Source organism: Pseudorasbora parva, chromosome 21 (assembly GCF_024679245.1).
Source record: "Pseudorasbora parva isolate DD20220531a chromosome 21, ASM2467924v1, whole genome shotgun sequence".
In the NCBI taxonomy this organism is placed as follows: Eukaryota; Metazoa; Chordata; class Actinopteri; order Cypriniformes; family Gobionidae; genus Pseudorasbora; species Pseudorasbora parva.
This window is the reverse complement of record NC_090192.1, coordinates 18,234,763-18,250,437: the sequence shown is the minus strand read 5'-3', so window position 1 is coordinate 18,250,437 and position 15,675 is coordinate 18,234,763.

The following is a 15,675-nucleotide window of genomic DNA, read 5'->3' as shown; positions in this document are numbered from 1 at the left end:
AATAGATTAAACATTCACCGTATCCGGTCGGCTAAACTCCGAACACATCTTCCCTTTTTAAGAATGACTTCAGTGCCGTTCTTTGTTCTTTTCTCAGAGAAAAGCTTAACTCCAAGTCTTCCAGAATCGCAGTCAAAGCTGATTCGAAAGACCCCCGCCGTTCGCCAGTTTCTGTGTTTACTAGAAGCATGCAAACGCAACTCGGCCATCGTCATTATGGCCCCGCCCGCCGACTCTATACACGATGTGATTGGCCCGTCCAAAGTGAGGGGAATACAGCTCAGAAGGGTAATGAGAGTTCCTAGACGACACTTGCGGGCAGATTAAATTTGCTGCCGCTAGGGTGCGTCTAGATTTCAATGCTATAGTTTTATTATACTTATAAAAGAAATATAGGCTCTACCGAGTCTTTAAAAAAAAACGAGCAGCTGGAGGCGTATCGTGTGGGCGGAGCTAAAGAATGACGAGCGTGCACAAAACGGTGACGTCCTCAAGCGGGGAGATGAAAATGTTACTCTAATAAACCATGGCTATCAATCAGATTCAACTAATGCATATATGATCCAGAATCAGATCCAGAGGCTGAAATAAATTGAACAGGAGAAGCAAGAACAGCAGGACTGTCTCTGTGGTATGTACTGTATTTAGTGGCCAGACTAGTGCAACGTTACACATAGAACAACAATGGAGTAACCGTTAGTGCATTTGAATGACGAAGCACGCTTTGTGAGAACGTCCCCTAGGTTTATGTTTGGGTGGTTTTACAATAAACAAACTGACACCTATATTGGTTAGCTAAACAAATGTATTTTAACACACACCATTGCATGCTCCATTGATAAATTAACTAATGTTATACACGATCGTGTTGTTTACTGATGTTTACTTACGCAACGATAGCCAACAACATAGACATTTGAAGCATTTTTACTCACCACCTGCTTCCAAAGCACGACCGTGAACCTTTATCGCTGGGACCGCTCCGTCAAAAATTCACTTCTTTGGTAACATTGTTGATTTCGTAAATTTCGTGAGCGTGGAGAATTGGTTCAACTGCAGCGTTGCCTTCCCTGGATGCTATGCGGACACGTTGAAGTTGCTTGACGTCACCCATAGGAATAAAGTGGAGCGCGGCGCGACAGAAGTGTTGCACGGACGAGTGGATCTCCACCTTGAGAGCAGTGTTTATGTGTGTGCATTTTCTCTCTCGCTCTAGTCAAGCTCTTTTTGGGGGTATAATTACTAAATCTCCAGAAACTCATAACCTTGATGCCCTATTGTGAATAAAATAATGCCTCTTGTGATTTGAAAGTCTTTTACTTTTCATGTTATTTACATTTAAAAAATGTCCTAACATCTTCCAGAATTTAGGTTTTACACAACACATTATGGCAAATTCAACCGTTCCAAATTTAATGACTACAATGAATTAATGCCTAGATGTTTTGCGGGGTAAGACTATTCAACAAAAAACCAGTATAATACATTCTGATTAATGTGACATAAGCAATTAATACTGTAGGAAACAACAGACATTGAGTGACTATCATGAGCATTTCAGTTGCTATCTGAGAAACCCACCAAAGAGACTGAGGAAATACTGTAATAAAATATAATTTAATATGATTTAATATGTTGTATTTGCACTTGAACAAGGATGGATGGAGAGGAACAGAAGGACATAAATGAAAGCACTGTTTTTTGGACAAAGACCTCCATTCTGCAGTACTTTCAGCTGCTTGCACTGAGGTTCTGAGAATGAGCCAAGACACTAAACACGTCTCACACATACACAATCAGTAGCTTAGTGGCTTACCAATAGCTTAGTTTACATAAGTGAATGACAGAAATATCAAATGCAGTAAAATTCTGCCATGCTTAATCATCTAAGATGTAATTTTTGATTGTGTCAAAAATTGTGATTTCTTGTTTTTCTTTAGAGAACTCTAGAGAGCTCAGCTATAACATTACAACCTTAAGGCAACTGATAGCTGTCAGGATGTGTCCTTGACAGAAGCCTCCTGCTAGGTTTGGCTCGGCAGGGTCCAGCATGACTCAGGAATGGCATCCTGCCAGCAGGATACAGATGAAAGTTCAATGCACTCATCCACGGTGTGAGATTCTTCATGTGATGCAGTCAATGAGCGAGGCCATCGGTCACTCTTAGGACCCTCATGACATGCTTATTATGTCATATTACCAATGTATTCAAAGGGACCAGGTAAAACAGCTGTGATGCATAACGCATGGTGTCAGTATGTGAAGGACACATAGCTTTAGTCCTCTTGTTGTTTCCAACCTCATATTTGTTCACTTAAGGGTTACTGCAGCGATTAGCATATGGCATCATATCCGTAGAAACCCTGGAGTATATTCAAATGATTGTGAATATCCCCCTCATATCCCCCCAGATATTTTCATGAAATCCAAATAAGCTTTACAGATCATAACTGAAAATGTCTTCAACCAGGGGTATTCATTTGGCAGCCCGAGGGCACCCCAACCTCCTTACACCTCTTTTCCTGGCGGTGCTGCTAAATTTGGTTAGATACGTGGCCACAGTGGCGCCTGCAGCAGCTGTACGTCTATACTGTGAATACCATGAGAGCTCCGACTGACCTGTGAAAAGTTTTCAGTGTGAACATTTCATTTTTTTTCTGTGTATCCTCTATTTCTGTCAGCTAAACCAGCAATACCAATAATTTGTGAATCCTTCTTTTGGGTTGACACATTGTTTTCCATGAATTGGCCAAGCTACCTTGCATAATGGTCTGGAATGATTCAGATTTGTTTAGACCACTCACTGAGACTTCTGAAGCGGTTTCTCAGTCAGAACAAATAGCGAAAAAATAGCGAAGCACTGTTTTCAGTTGTTTCACTAAACAGCATGGCCCAATGGATAATGTAAAACAAGGAGTTGTGTTTACTCCTGGTCTGGACACAATTTGTTTGTATTGCTTACACAATAAAAATAGTAGCCTACTTGAGTCTCAATCAGTGAAACCATTCACTCATATACCTAATCTTAAAGGGTTATCCACCCAAAAATTATCGTAATTATGATTTACTCAACATCAAGCCATCCAGGTGTATATATTTCAGACGGACAAAATCAGGCTAATATAAAAAAAAATACCATTGCTCTTCGAAGCTATATAATGGGAGTGAATGGTGGTCCCAATTCAAGTCCAAAAAAGTGCAATCATCCATCATAAAATTAATCCATATGACTTCAGGGTTTTAATAAAAGCCTTCTGAAGCAAAGTGATGGGTTTTAAAGCAGTTTTTAAAGCAATATCTATTTAAAACTATATACACTAAAATAACTATAGCTTCGGCAGACGGCCTACACAAGTCGACTTACACCAAAAGAGCAACCCCTGGCGTATGACGAAAGAGCAGCAAGCTTTGGTGCCTTTCGCATTTCAAACAAATCTGGCAACAAACTCAAGCTCCTTCTCTTTAAAAATTCTTGTTTTAGACTTCTAATTCGTGACCGGTGTTCCCATACCCTTAAGTATAAAAGGGTCACCAGCAACAACAGACTTAGCTTTTTGCTCTCCAGCAAGCGCTCTGTATGTATGTTGAAAGACTGTGTTTACTAGCAAAGTAAAGTAAAAGCAAGAATGATGAGTTAACAGTTTAAAAGATGTACCCCTACCCTAGATACATCACAGGTGGGGACACGCATCAATTGTGTGTGAACTGTTTGGGATGGCAGCAAGAGAGAGAGTTGGCGGATGAAATTGGGACTGCTGAGGCAGTTTTTTGCCGTCATCATTTGACAACTCTAATGCCCTTCCTCCCCAATGCAGAAGCCCGCCCAGTGGCTTCTTCTAATCAGGGTGAGGGTCCAGTGCTTGAGCTATCAGCTTCTGAGGAAGTGGATGTGCTCAGCATCGAGGCAGAGGATGTAGAAGCTCACTTGTCACTTCATGTCCCTGCTTATGAGGAGGTCACTGAGGTTGTGACTTGTGCGTTGGCCAGACTTCACAGCAACTGACCACCAGAGAGGCAGGAAGTGCCAGTGAGAAGTAAACTGGGTGAACACTTCTTGCAACATAGGTCACAGTATCAACACCAGGGTTTTCCTTTCTTTCCCACAATGAGCGATAGATTTGTTTCTACGGGTGACCAAGGAGACTGCCCATGCTATCGGCCACTTCATGGCAGCTCTGGTGGCCATGGAAAGGCATTAGTGGTTAAATCTGTCAGGCATTATGAAGGCGATTAAGAGTTTTCTCCTTGATGCCCCAGTCTCACCTTCTGGCCTCTTCGCCGACGCAGTCAGTTACTGCGTCACTGCGTGGTCGTTGACGGGATCCAGGAAGTGAAGAAGCAATCAGCAACATTCCAGCAATTTACTCCTTGCTGCTCTAAATCCAAAGGGGCTGCCTCCAAGAGTGTTCAGCCCCAACTTTCAGCGAGCTCCTCATACTGCCAGGTACAAAAGGAGAGGGTCACCTCTAGTGAGTATGGCAACAGAGGCAGCGCTATCGTTCGAAGCCGGCTGAGCAGAAGGTCGATCTGAGGACAATCCTACAGGCTAAGAAGGCTGGAAATCAATGTGGTAATCCTGCCGTACAGTGCACTTCGAACCACATTGATTTCCAGCAAACACGTGCTGCCTTTTACGCCCCAAGGGCTTGTGGCTGGGCATCGAGGCTGTTTGAACACCGAAAATTGTGCCGGGCAGCTGCTTCAGGGGGTCGGAAAACAACCAAGGCCAGCCTTGAGAGGCTGGTTCCCTTAGTAGATTTGTTCCAAGTATTGGGTATAGTCTGCAGTTTGTTCAGCGCCCCCTGAAGTTCAACAGGGTAGTCTGGATTGCAGTGGTCCCAGAGCAGGCTCAGGTAATAGAAAAGAAAGTTTGCTCACTGCTGGTATAAGAGGCGATAGAACGTGTTCCTCCAACAGACAGGGAGTCCAGGTTCTACAGCTAGTACTTTAGTTCCCAAGAAGGGGGGTTGCGTCCAATTTTAAATTTAAGGCATTTGAACCAGTGTCTTAGAAGTTTCCGTTTAAAAATGCGAGGACTGGTTCATCACAATAGATCTAAAGGACGCATACTTCCACTTGTCCATCGTTCCTTCTCACAGGAAGTTCCTTAGATTCGTTTTTGGGGGTGAAGCGTTCCAATATCAGGTTCTACAATTCAGCCAGGCTTTCTCCCCTCGCACGTTCACAAAGTGCATTGTGCACGGGCACAAATGTCAATGTTGAGTCAATATGGGCGATGATCTCCAGAATGGTGCTAGGCAGCAACATCATTAAAGCAGTTTCAAAGACTACTGGGGCTCATGGCAGCTGCATCTAGTACCTTTTGACCTGCTGAACATGACAACATAATAGTGGTGTTGGGAGCATCATGTCGCCAGTGTCTTGTTCTTGGTTTGTTATATATGTTGCACAGGGTGTGCAGTCTTAAATGAGGAGAACCGCAATGAGTACCGAACAAAATTGAAGCTTTTTACTAGACAGTGTAGCTGTATTCACTTGTTACATCCAACTTGCACCATGACAATAACCCACAGCAACCTGCTGTTGTGCCGTAAAGTAGTGTCGCAAATATTCAGTTTGCGTGAATATTACATCCCTTCTTTTGAAAGAAGAAAAAATAAATAAATTATATATATATATACCCAGCCATCATGTGGGCCCCATGTGGGTTTTTGATGGGCTGTCACTTGGGCCCTGCATGGGCAACCCAAGTGGGGCCCGTATAATTTTGTTCATCGGCTCCACATGGGCCCCATGTGTGTTAGCCCACAGGGGCAGATGATGGGTCCATAGTGGGCTCTAAGTGGGGCCCATTTGTGTGTTCGTTATAGGGGCCAACATGGGTCCCATATGGGTTCTAATAAATAGGGCCAATGTGGACCACATACAGAACCCTTATGGGGCCTAAATGGGTTGATGACGGTCTCTTGATGGGCTCATACTGGGCCCATATGGGTAACCCAGGTAGCACCCATTTGGGGCCTACATGGGTCTGCCCATATGGGTTCATGACGGGATCCAGATGGGTGTTATGTAGGGCTCTTATGGGCCACAATGGGAATATAGATGGGCTAGCATATTTTCTGTTTGGGTTATCTTATAGTAAACCCCTAAATACAAACATTACATGTAATCCACTAACTACACTAAAGTGTTAAAAGTATTCAATGAACAGAAACCAGTAGTTCATGCTTTAGTTTATTATGCAAGGTTTATTTGGAATAATTGGAAAATGACTTACTACATTTACAACTTTTTTTATTTAAATTAGCACTAAATAAAAAAGGGAAAAAGGACCGCTGAGTGAGGAGATGGATAAAGCTCCTCAAATCTCATTGCTCAGTGGAAACTAGTTGTTCTGTGACAACATAAACATTTATTAAAGATCTATTTAAAATGAAACATTTGAAAATGGAAATATTTCCCTCAATGTGCACACTTTTTGAATAAAAGCTAAAATGGTCCCTGTATGGCGCTTTTCTGTGATCACAATACACTTTTTTATTGCCTTTTTTCTCTGTATCCACAGGCTCTTGATGCCTGTTACCACTAAATGGCCTGATCTTTGGTCAAATTGGAATTGTGCTGGCCTTTTTAGATTTTGATTAGATTGACGTCACATTGTGTCAAAATAACAATACAAATTATTTCAAGGGTGATATTTGTGTGCTATCTATCCAATCAACCTTTGGAATTGACTGTGTTTGCACTTGTCTTGACTGCGAATGAATTAGACCACTGAGTTGCCCATACAGACTTAAAACAATCAACAAATTTTTTTTTAAAAATAAAATGGAAAAATTAAGAAGTTATATATAAACTTATGAAATACAAATTGCAATAAATGTAATCAGTTGTTAGGGTTAGGCTGTTACCCATAATTGTACAAAAACAAAACCAACTGCAAACAATAAAATGTTACAATTCTAAATATAGCCCAAATGTGGCCCACATGGGACCCTCAAATAAACAATGGGCAACCTAACTGGGCCCCACAACTTTATCCAAGATGGGGCCCACATTCAGCCCATCAAACTGCCCACCCTGAGCCCATGCCCACATGACACCCATGTAGCCCAGCTAAACCCCATGTGGGGCCCACATGGACATATTGGCTGGGACACTTATGCAAAATACTTGGAAACGTGTCCATTATTCTCAGACAGCCCATAGGCTACCAGATCTTAGATTACATTTCTTTCATAGGGGGAGCGATCCGCCTACACCCCAAACAAATTACAAATCACAAATCAAGAATTGCTCTTGGCTGTACTGCTCGACTCGATCTGGTATGGTACTGAATGGGCGGGATCTCTCTTTCTTTGAATGTACCGCTGTTACTTCATCAGTCGTTGTCCAGTGTGGAGCTGTGACAGTGGACGAGTCAGATGATCATAATACTTTTTCTGATGCTGCTGCTTTACTCTTTTGTAGCGTGCCTCTGTGAAACTGAAAATTTCCGGTAAGAGCTGTTTGTTGTTGGTTGGCAGTATGGATCGCAATCTGTGACTCATGATAAGCTGGGCAGGTGACTTGAAGTTGTCAACAGGTGAATTTCTATACTCTAACAAACTGAGATAAGGATCTTTCCTGTCTATCTTGACTTTTGACCAGATTGATTTTGTGATCTGCAGTCTTCTCAGCCAAACCATTGCTCTGGGGGTAATAGGTTGTGTGTGTGGAACTCCATGTCTTCAAACTCCTATGTCTTCAAACTGCTATGTTGTCAAATTGTGAGGAATCATGGGCTCCTTGGTGTTTGAACAATGTCTCTCCAGGCAAGTATCACATCTTTCGACCATGCGTTCTATCCGTTTACACATTCCTGGCCAGAAAAGCACATCTCATGCTCTTTTCTTCGACTTTTCTATGCCCATGTGACCAACATAATGTGTGTGAGAATATCTTCTCTGAGTGAGCTGGATATGACTGTTTTCCCACTTTTTAGGATGATTCCGTTGATTAATGAGTTTAGTTTGTCTCCGAAATTCCAGAAGTCGCTGATGTCTGCTGGACATTTTCTCCTCTCTCCAGGCCATCCATCCAGAATCACTTGTCTGAGCTGAGTAAGCTGGCTGTCTGACTCAGTCTTTGCACGGATCTGTTGCAGCTCTGTAAGCTTTTGTATACCATGTCTACTTGCATGTCCATTCCTTTGTTGAGATTGTCATGCTTTATCTCTATGAACTTTCTAGAGAGGGTGTCTGCCACAAGAATTATTATATTACATATTTCTGGAAATGCAGAGTCATTCTTTGAAGTCACAGTGGAGCTGCAGCTAGTGGTTTTTCATCACTTCCTCGAGACTCCACTATGAATTTTTGGCAATACACGTACTTATGAAAGCACTTGCAGCTGAATAAGACAGTGTAGAGCTCCTTCTCTATTTGAGCGTAGCTAAATTCTCATTTGGTCAGTGAACTTGATGAGCGGCTTCCAGTCCTGCAGCAGGACTGCACTGAGGCCATATTTCAATGCCTCCACTTGAAGGTGGAGTTCTTTCTTTGGGTCATCTGTGGGGAAGCCGCTCAGCTATGCGTCAAGGTCACTGACCAAATGTGAAGTTCGCTACGCAACAACACCATTTAGACCTTCGTATGTCTCATCGAGTTTTTGTTGAAATTCATCTTGAGCTGAAATGATGCCAAATGGAAGTATGGAAAATACTGAAGTATTTTGCACCTGTTAGCTTGGGTGTGATGTCTTATACACTCACCTAAAAGATTATTAGGAACATATACTACTTCTGTGTTTGACCCCCTTTCACCTTCAGAACTGCTTTAATTCTATGTGGCATTGATTCAACAAGGTGCTGAAAGCATTCTTTCAGAAATGTTGGCTCATATTAATAGGATAGCATCTTGCAGGTGGTGGAGATTTATGGGATGCACATCCAGGGCACGAAGCTCCCGTTCCACCACACCCCAAAGATGCTCTATTGGGTTGAGATCTGGTGACTGTGGGGGCCATTTCAGTACAGTGAACTCATTGTCATGTTCAAGATACCAATTTAAAATTATTTGAGCTTTGTGACATGGTGAATTATCCTGCTGGAAGTAGCCATCAGAGGACGGGTACATGGTTGTCATAAAGGGATGGACATGGTCAGAAACAATGCTCAGGTAGGCTGTGGCATTTAAACGATGCACAATTGGCAGTAAGGGGTCTAAAGTGTGCCAAGAAAACATCCCCCACACCATTACACCACCACCACCAGCCTGCACAGTGGTAACAAGGCATGATGGATCCATGTTCTCATTCTGTTTACGCCAAATTCTGACTCTACCATCTGAATGTCTCAACAGATATCGAGACTCATCAGACCAGGCAACATTTTGCCAGTCTGCAAGGCTCAATGTTAGGACCGTTGTTTTTCACCTTGTATATGCTACCATTGGGAGATATCATTAGGAAGCATGGCGTTAGTTTTCATTGTTATGCTAACGGTACTGAGCTCTATACTTCTTCATGCCCTGACGAAACTTACTAATTCACAAGATTAACGGAATGCATAGCAGATATAAAAAATGATTGGATGATTAGTAATTTCTTGCAACTTAATTCAGATTTAACAGAATTTGTAATTATTGGACAGAAAAGCTCCACAAGTAGTAACCTATAATACTGTCTAACACTTGATGACTGCTCTGTCAAGCCCTCGTCATCAGTGAGGAACCTGGGTGGGCTCTTTTATGCCAATCTTCCAATTGAAAGCCACGTTTCTAGCATCTTTATAACTGCATTCTACCATCTTAAAATATTTCTAAATTACGGCACATGCTTTCAATGCAAAATGCAGAACAGTTAGTACATGTGCTCATGAGCTCAAGGATAGATTATTGTAATGCTCTACTGGGTGGTTGCCCTTCTTGCTTAATAAACAAACTCCAACTGGTTCAAAACGCAGCAGCTCGAGTTCTTACTAGAACCAGGAATTATGATCATATTAGCCCAGTTCTGTCAACACTGCACTGGCTCCCTATTAAACATTGCATATATTTTAAAATCTTACTTATTACTTTCAAAGCACTAAATGGTTTAGCTCCCCATTACTTAAGCGAGCTCTTAACACATTATACTCCATCACGTCTATTGCGGTCTCAAAACTCCAAAAGGCCAATTGATAATGCCTAGAATATCTAAATCAACTGCAGGCGGTCGATCCTTTTCCTATTTAGCACCTAAACTCTGGAACAGTCTTCCTATCATTGTTCGGGAAGCAGACACACTCTCTCAGTTTAAATCTAAAAACGCATCTCTTTACTATGGCATACACATAAAATATTTTTAACTTACATTATTCAAATCAATTGACTAATAGTTAGGCAGCATTAACTAGGTCAGCCGGAACCGGCAACACTTCCCATAACCCCTGATGAACTTGTTACATCATAAAAAGAGTGGCATCTATGCTAATGTTAGTCTCTCTGTTTATCCCGAGGTTTACTGCAGTCGGCCGGATCCAGGCCGTGTCCAGATTGGATGGCGGACCTGTGCCTGGACATGACCTGTGCTGCGTTCCACTTCACTATTAGACAAGCACTTCCCAAAGCACTTCCCCTCTGGGGAATCCCCGCTGCCATTTTGAAGTGCGTTCCACTTTGTAAAGTGGACAAGGGAAGTTTATATGGACAGACCGTTGCTCCCTCGAGGGAGCAAGTCTACCTCATATGTACACTCCAGGAAGCTTCATATACCACAATCTCCTCTGAATGTGCTTCCATTTTTCAAATATTCATATACTTGTTTAATCGACGCGCCATCCTCAATAAACCTGTCTCTTGCTTGATACCCAGAAATTTTTAATATTCCGATCTAATATGATTTCTAACCTGCAAGGTTGCCAGAATAATAATCATACACTGTTTGTAAATATACCAGAGGAGAACTGGCACCCCGACTGAACCTGGTTTCTCCATCCTGGTTTATTTTTCTCCATCATGCCCAGATGGAGTTTTGGTTCCTTGCCACTGTCACCTTTGACTTGGCTTGCTCAGTTGGGGACACTAAAGTTATGATCTAAGTTATTCAACTAAATATACAAATAAAATGAATTAATTAGGTCTTATTTAATTCTATAAACTATAATACTAATCTGCCAAAATTGTCACTAGGCCTTATTTAAACCATTGATAAATTATATGATAATTAATATATTAATATAAGCTGATAACATCACTGTTTTCTCCAGAACGACGGTACAGCCAAATCAAATTGTGTTGCAACATTGTCCTGTTTAACACTGTGAAGCTGCTTTGAAACAGTCGTCATTGTAAAAGTGCTAAAGTTGATTGATTGAGCACTGTTTCTCTGTCTTTGTATCTGAAAAAAGTTGCAGTAGCACTGTACTAGCCAACCTGATTGTGGTTCTCAGATATCATGGCACTGCTGGCAGGCCTTCCATTTAGTTTTAATTTTATTTGACAAATAATTTTCATCAACAACTTTTTTTCACTGACGAAAACAAGACGATAACTAATTGTTTTGGATGACAAAAATCTACTGTCATTTTTGTCAACAAATAAAAACGAGACAAACATGTTTTGTCTCGGAGGAACAATTAGGGAAGAGATCCAGTCAGAACTGATGACCTGTGTAATATGAACACATTTGAATTGTAACGTGCTGATCTAGCCGTGGGAAAATGCAGCGCTGTTAAGCATTCTACAGGCGCAGCGCTTCAGAATAGTTTAATCATAGATCGTAAAAAAATATGGACGATACATTTTTACTCCCATCAACTTAAGAAAAGTGGCCAACATCCGAATATGGTGCTGCTTTGGGGCCCGAGTCTGCGCAGTACAGGACCGGAGTCTGCGTAGTAGAATGCAGGAAGTAGAGTCGCGATATCAAAAGCTCGCCCACAGCTCGCACACATAGACAGTAAAAGAAATGGACAGAGCTATCCCATTGACTTCTACGGCATTAAGTGAAGTCAGTAAAGGAGCACTCACTTCCTGATGGCTGAGCGAACTGCGCAGGCTCAGACTGAGCTTGACGACGTAGATGTGACGTGAGCCTCCTGTCTGACAGCTGTAGGTCTTCTAGTAGTTGTGGAAAGTGAAAGCTGAATCACGTTGTTTAAATATTTTCTCCCGTTGCTTTTGGCTCACTATGGGCTTCTCCCCATTCTTCTCCCTTGACTTTATCAGACTTTATGTCTCCACGTACCCCCGACTGTCTCATAGACAGTAAAAGATTGCCTGCGAGCGTCTCCTCAGGTCTATACGGTAATTTCTCAACTGTGCGACAGAGTCGCGTTGGTTATGACGCAAAAGTAAGCCTATTTTTACAAAAACAGATTCTGCGGGGCGATAGTGTAAGATACAAGGTAACAGAGCCTTTTATGCATTGTCGTGTTTCTTTAGAAATAAACAATGGACAAATGGAGTCTTTAAACACCTCTGTTGTAAAGTTATTCACTGTCAAAGTGACTCAAAAATGAATGGGAGTCAATGGGATGCTAACAGCAGGTGATGGCTTGGTTAGCAATGGCAGCCCCTATGGGTGGAACGCTTTCCGAGCGCTAGATTACCCCCTTGACGACGTAGATGTGACGTGAGCATGCAGAACAAATCACTCTAAAGCCCCTTTCACACTGCGATTCCGGCAAATACACGGATAATGCGACCCGGCATTTGTTCCCGGGACGCTAGATTTGGTCCATTCTCACTGGCAGCGAAATACCATAATATGTGCACTTTCACACACAACGCTTAACGGTCCCGGGTCGAGTTGACACGTGACATCCTGATGTGACGTATAATGGCGAGCGATCTCAGCTTCAGCGCGGATAGTAAGGAGCTCTGTGGTCTCGACTTGTGTCCAGTTTGCACACATTTCTGCTTGTTTAATTTTAGTTTCTTTTGTATACAAACACTCTCTCCGTTTAAAACACCGACTAGCTCTTCTGGCACTGCAGGGTTGTATTATCAAAAAAACAAGCTCTAGGAGTCGCACGATAACTATGTACACGTTGCGGCATTAGTTTCGGCTTTTGTTCACACAGCGCTCGTGCCGGGTCGAATACCGCAATATTACTAGGTCCCCGACCCGGGTCGAATTCAGTAATCAATGTCAGGACGTGGTTGCTTTCACGCTTTCACACAGAAGGTGACCCGGCAATGTTCCGGGAATATTGCAGGTCCGACGTGCAGTGTGAAAGGGCCTTAAGAAGCTGTCAATCACAGCTGTCAATGATGATGCCCTCCCACCTCCATTTTTATAGCATCAAATAACTAACTAAACCAAACTTATTTTTTTTTTAAAAAAATACCTTTTTTATGTTCAAATTCCAGTGTGCTTCCAGAGTCAGTTTTGCCAATAAAACGAAGCTGTGTAATTTTAACATGTCCGTTTTTAAATGTTTTAATTGACTTGATATTTCATGTCGATATACAAAACTAACTAATTCTTGTGTTTAATTTAGAAAACAATGCCATTGAAATGCCAGAATAATTTCCTGATTACCTACAGGCCTACCCAAAGATCATGTGTGAAAATGCACATAAATTGATCACTTTGAAATCAAAACTCATTGTATTCAGAAAGAAAGAAATTATTTCCCCCCATTGCATTTCTGTTTGTGTAGGCCTACCTAATTTGATCACGTTTTCACTTGTTGAAAAAAAAAAAAAATCACTTCTGTTTCTTTTGTAAATATACTGAATACATGTAAGTCATCACCTTTATTTCTAGTGCTTTATACAATACACATTGTTTCAAAGCAGCTTCACAATAGTAACAAATTCAAAGCCAAAAGTGTCACTATTCAGCTCCAGTCAGTTCAGCGTTAATTTAGTTCAGTTCAATAACTGTAAAGTTCATCAATTGTGCATGCTTGTATTTCTGCACATACATGTGTGTGACAAACTCCTGGGCACACCACTGCACACTGAACATGCAAAAGACACAATATTGTAGTGTTTTACATTTTTCACATCCATGTTTGACATGTGGACATGTATATGGCTAATCATTTATGGTTTGTTTTTTGTAGTTACTATACAAAAACAAAGTTTTTAGAAGAGTTAATTTTTTATTATTTTTTAAGTTAAGAATTAAGTGTTTTATTTAGCAATATGTGACATTTTACACTGTGTGTGCTTACTTTGTGGTTTTGAGTTTTGAGAAATGGAGCCATAGTTTCAGAAATTGCGTGTAAGCATCCAGCGAGAAGCGTTTCAATTCGACACACACCTCTCTGTTACAAACCACAAATCGCTTGATGATTAAAGTTTTAAATCGGATGAAACAGCCTCAACATTCCTAACAAGACTGATAAAGAAAACAGGAGAAACATTGTGCCTTAAACAAAGTTGGAAGACTTTTAAATCCCCAAATCGCCACTCTTACAAACATTTACCATGAATGTACTCTACGGTAACTGTAATTTCCCATGGTTTGGGCAGAAATGTGGAAAATTTATACTGAATACTATGTTAGTCATTTATATTATTTTTATTTTTTTGTGATTATAATTTGCTTATTTGAAATAATAACAACAAAATACAAAACTAAAATAGCAGCAAAATAGTGAAAAGATAAAAGGGACATAAATACAGTAAAAAAATATTTTAGGGTAATGTAAAATGAACATAGAAATAAACTCTGGCAGCAAATGATCCCATATAGTACATCCTCAGTTTAAAACAATTATTTTAAGGCTTGTGCTGTTTTACTCCAATAGGTAACATGTATTCTAGCCCTATTTATTAAGCGGGAATATATAATACGTTTTTGCTATGAAATTAGGATCTTAAAATCTAAAATAGCAGGTTTCTCTGATGAGTAGGTTTAGGGGTAGGGTTAGTTGGGGGGATATACTGTTTAACATTATGTCTATGGAATGTCCCCATAAACATGGGTGTACTGATAAACCCACATTATGGTGACAAAAATGTTGGCAATATCCAAAATCCTTGTTCTTGTGTAAGGAAAATAGCTTTTAAATTATACTGCAAATCATTTGTGTCCTAAATGAATAATCTCAATAAAATAGGACACTAAAGGAAAGGCAAACTCCCAAACTTGTCTTTACTCAGTCCACATGGCTGTAGTATTAATAATAATAATTTTAAAAAAAAACGTATAACTGTCTTGTTAATTGAGTCATTATCATTTGGTTTCCATGTCTCTTCCATCAGTAAAGAAGAGCCTTTTCAAATGTGGTAATCTAAAGTCATAAACAAATCAAACAGTAAAGCATGGTGTTAGTCTATGGCTTAATGTCATGCTGTCAGGATCAGTTGTATGACAGGGTGTATCCAGTTCTAAGAGCTGAGCCATATTAGTCAATGCCAACAGCAGAATCCAAGTCGTGTACTCAAATACTCATGTTACTGCACAGGAATGTTCGCTCGTCTGACTGGCGGGAGACAGTAAAGGTGGATGCCTGATATGGTCACAACAAGTGGTGGACATATCAAATTTAGAAATCTAGTGATGGTTTAGTGTAAGTTAAATACCAGAGATAATTTTGAAAGGAAATTGCTTCTGGTTTGAGTAATAAAAGAAAGACCTTGTTTGGAGGCCATTAAGATATTTTATTTTGTTCTTTTTAGTTATATTTGTTCACTGTGTTCTCCAACAAGGTTTTCTTTTTCTTTTTTTTTGTCTTCAACTGAATTATTTTAATATCCTGCTGAGATTCATTGAATAAAAATGTAATTCCTT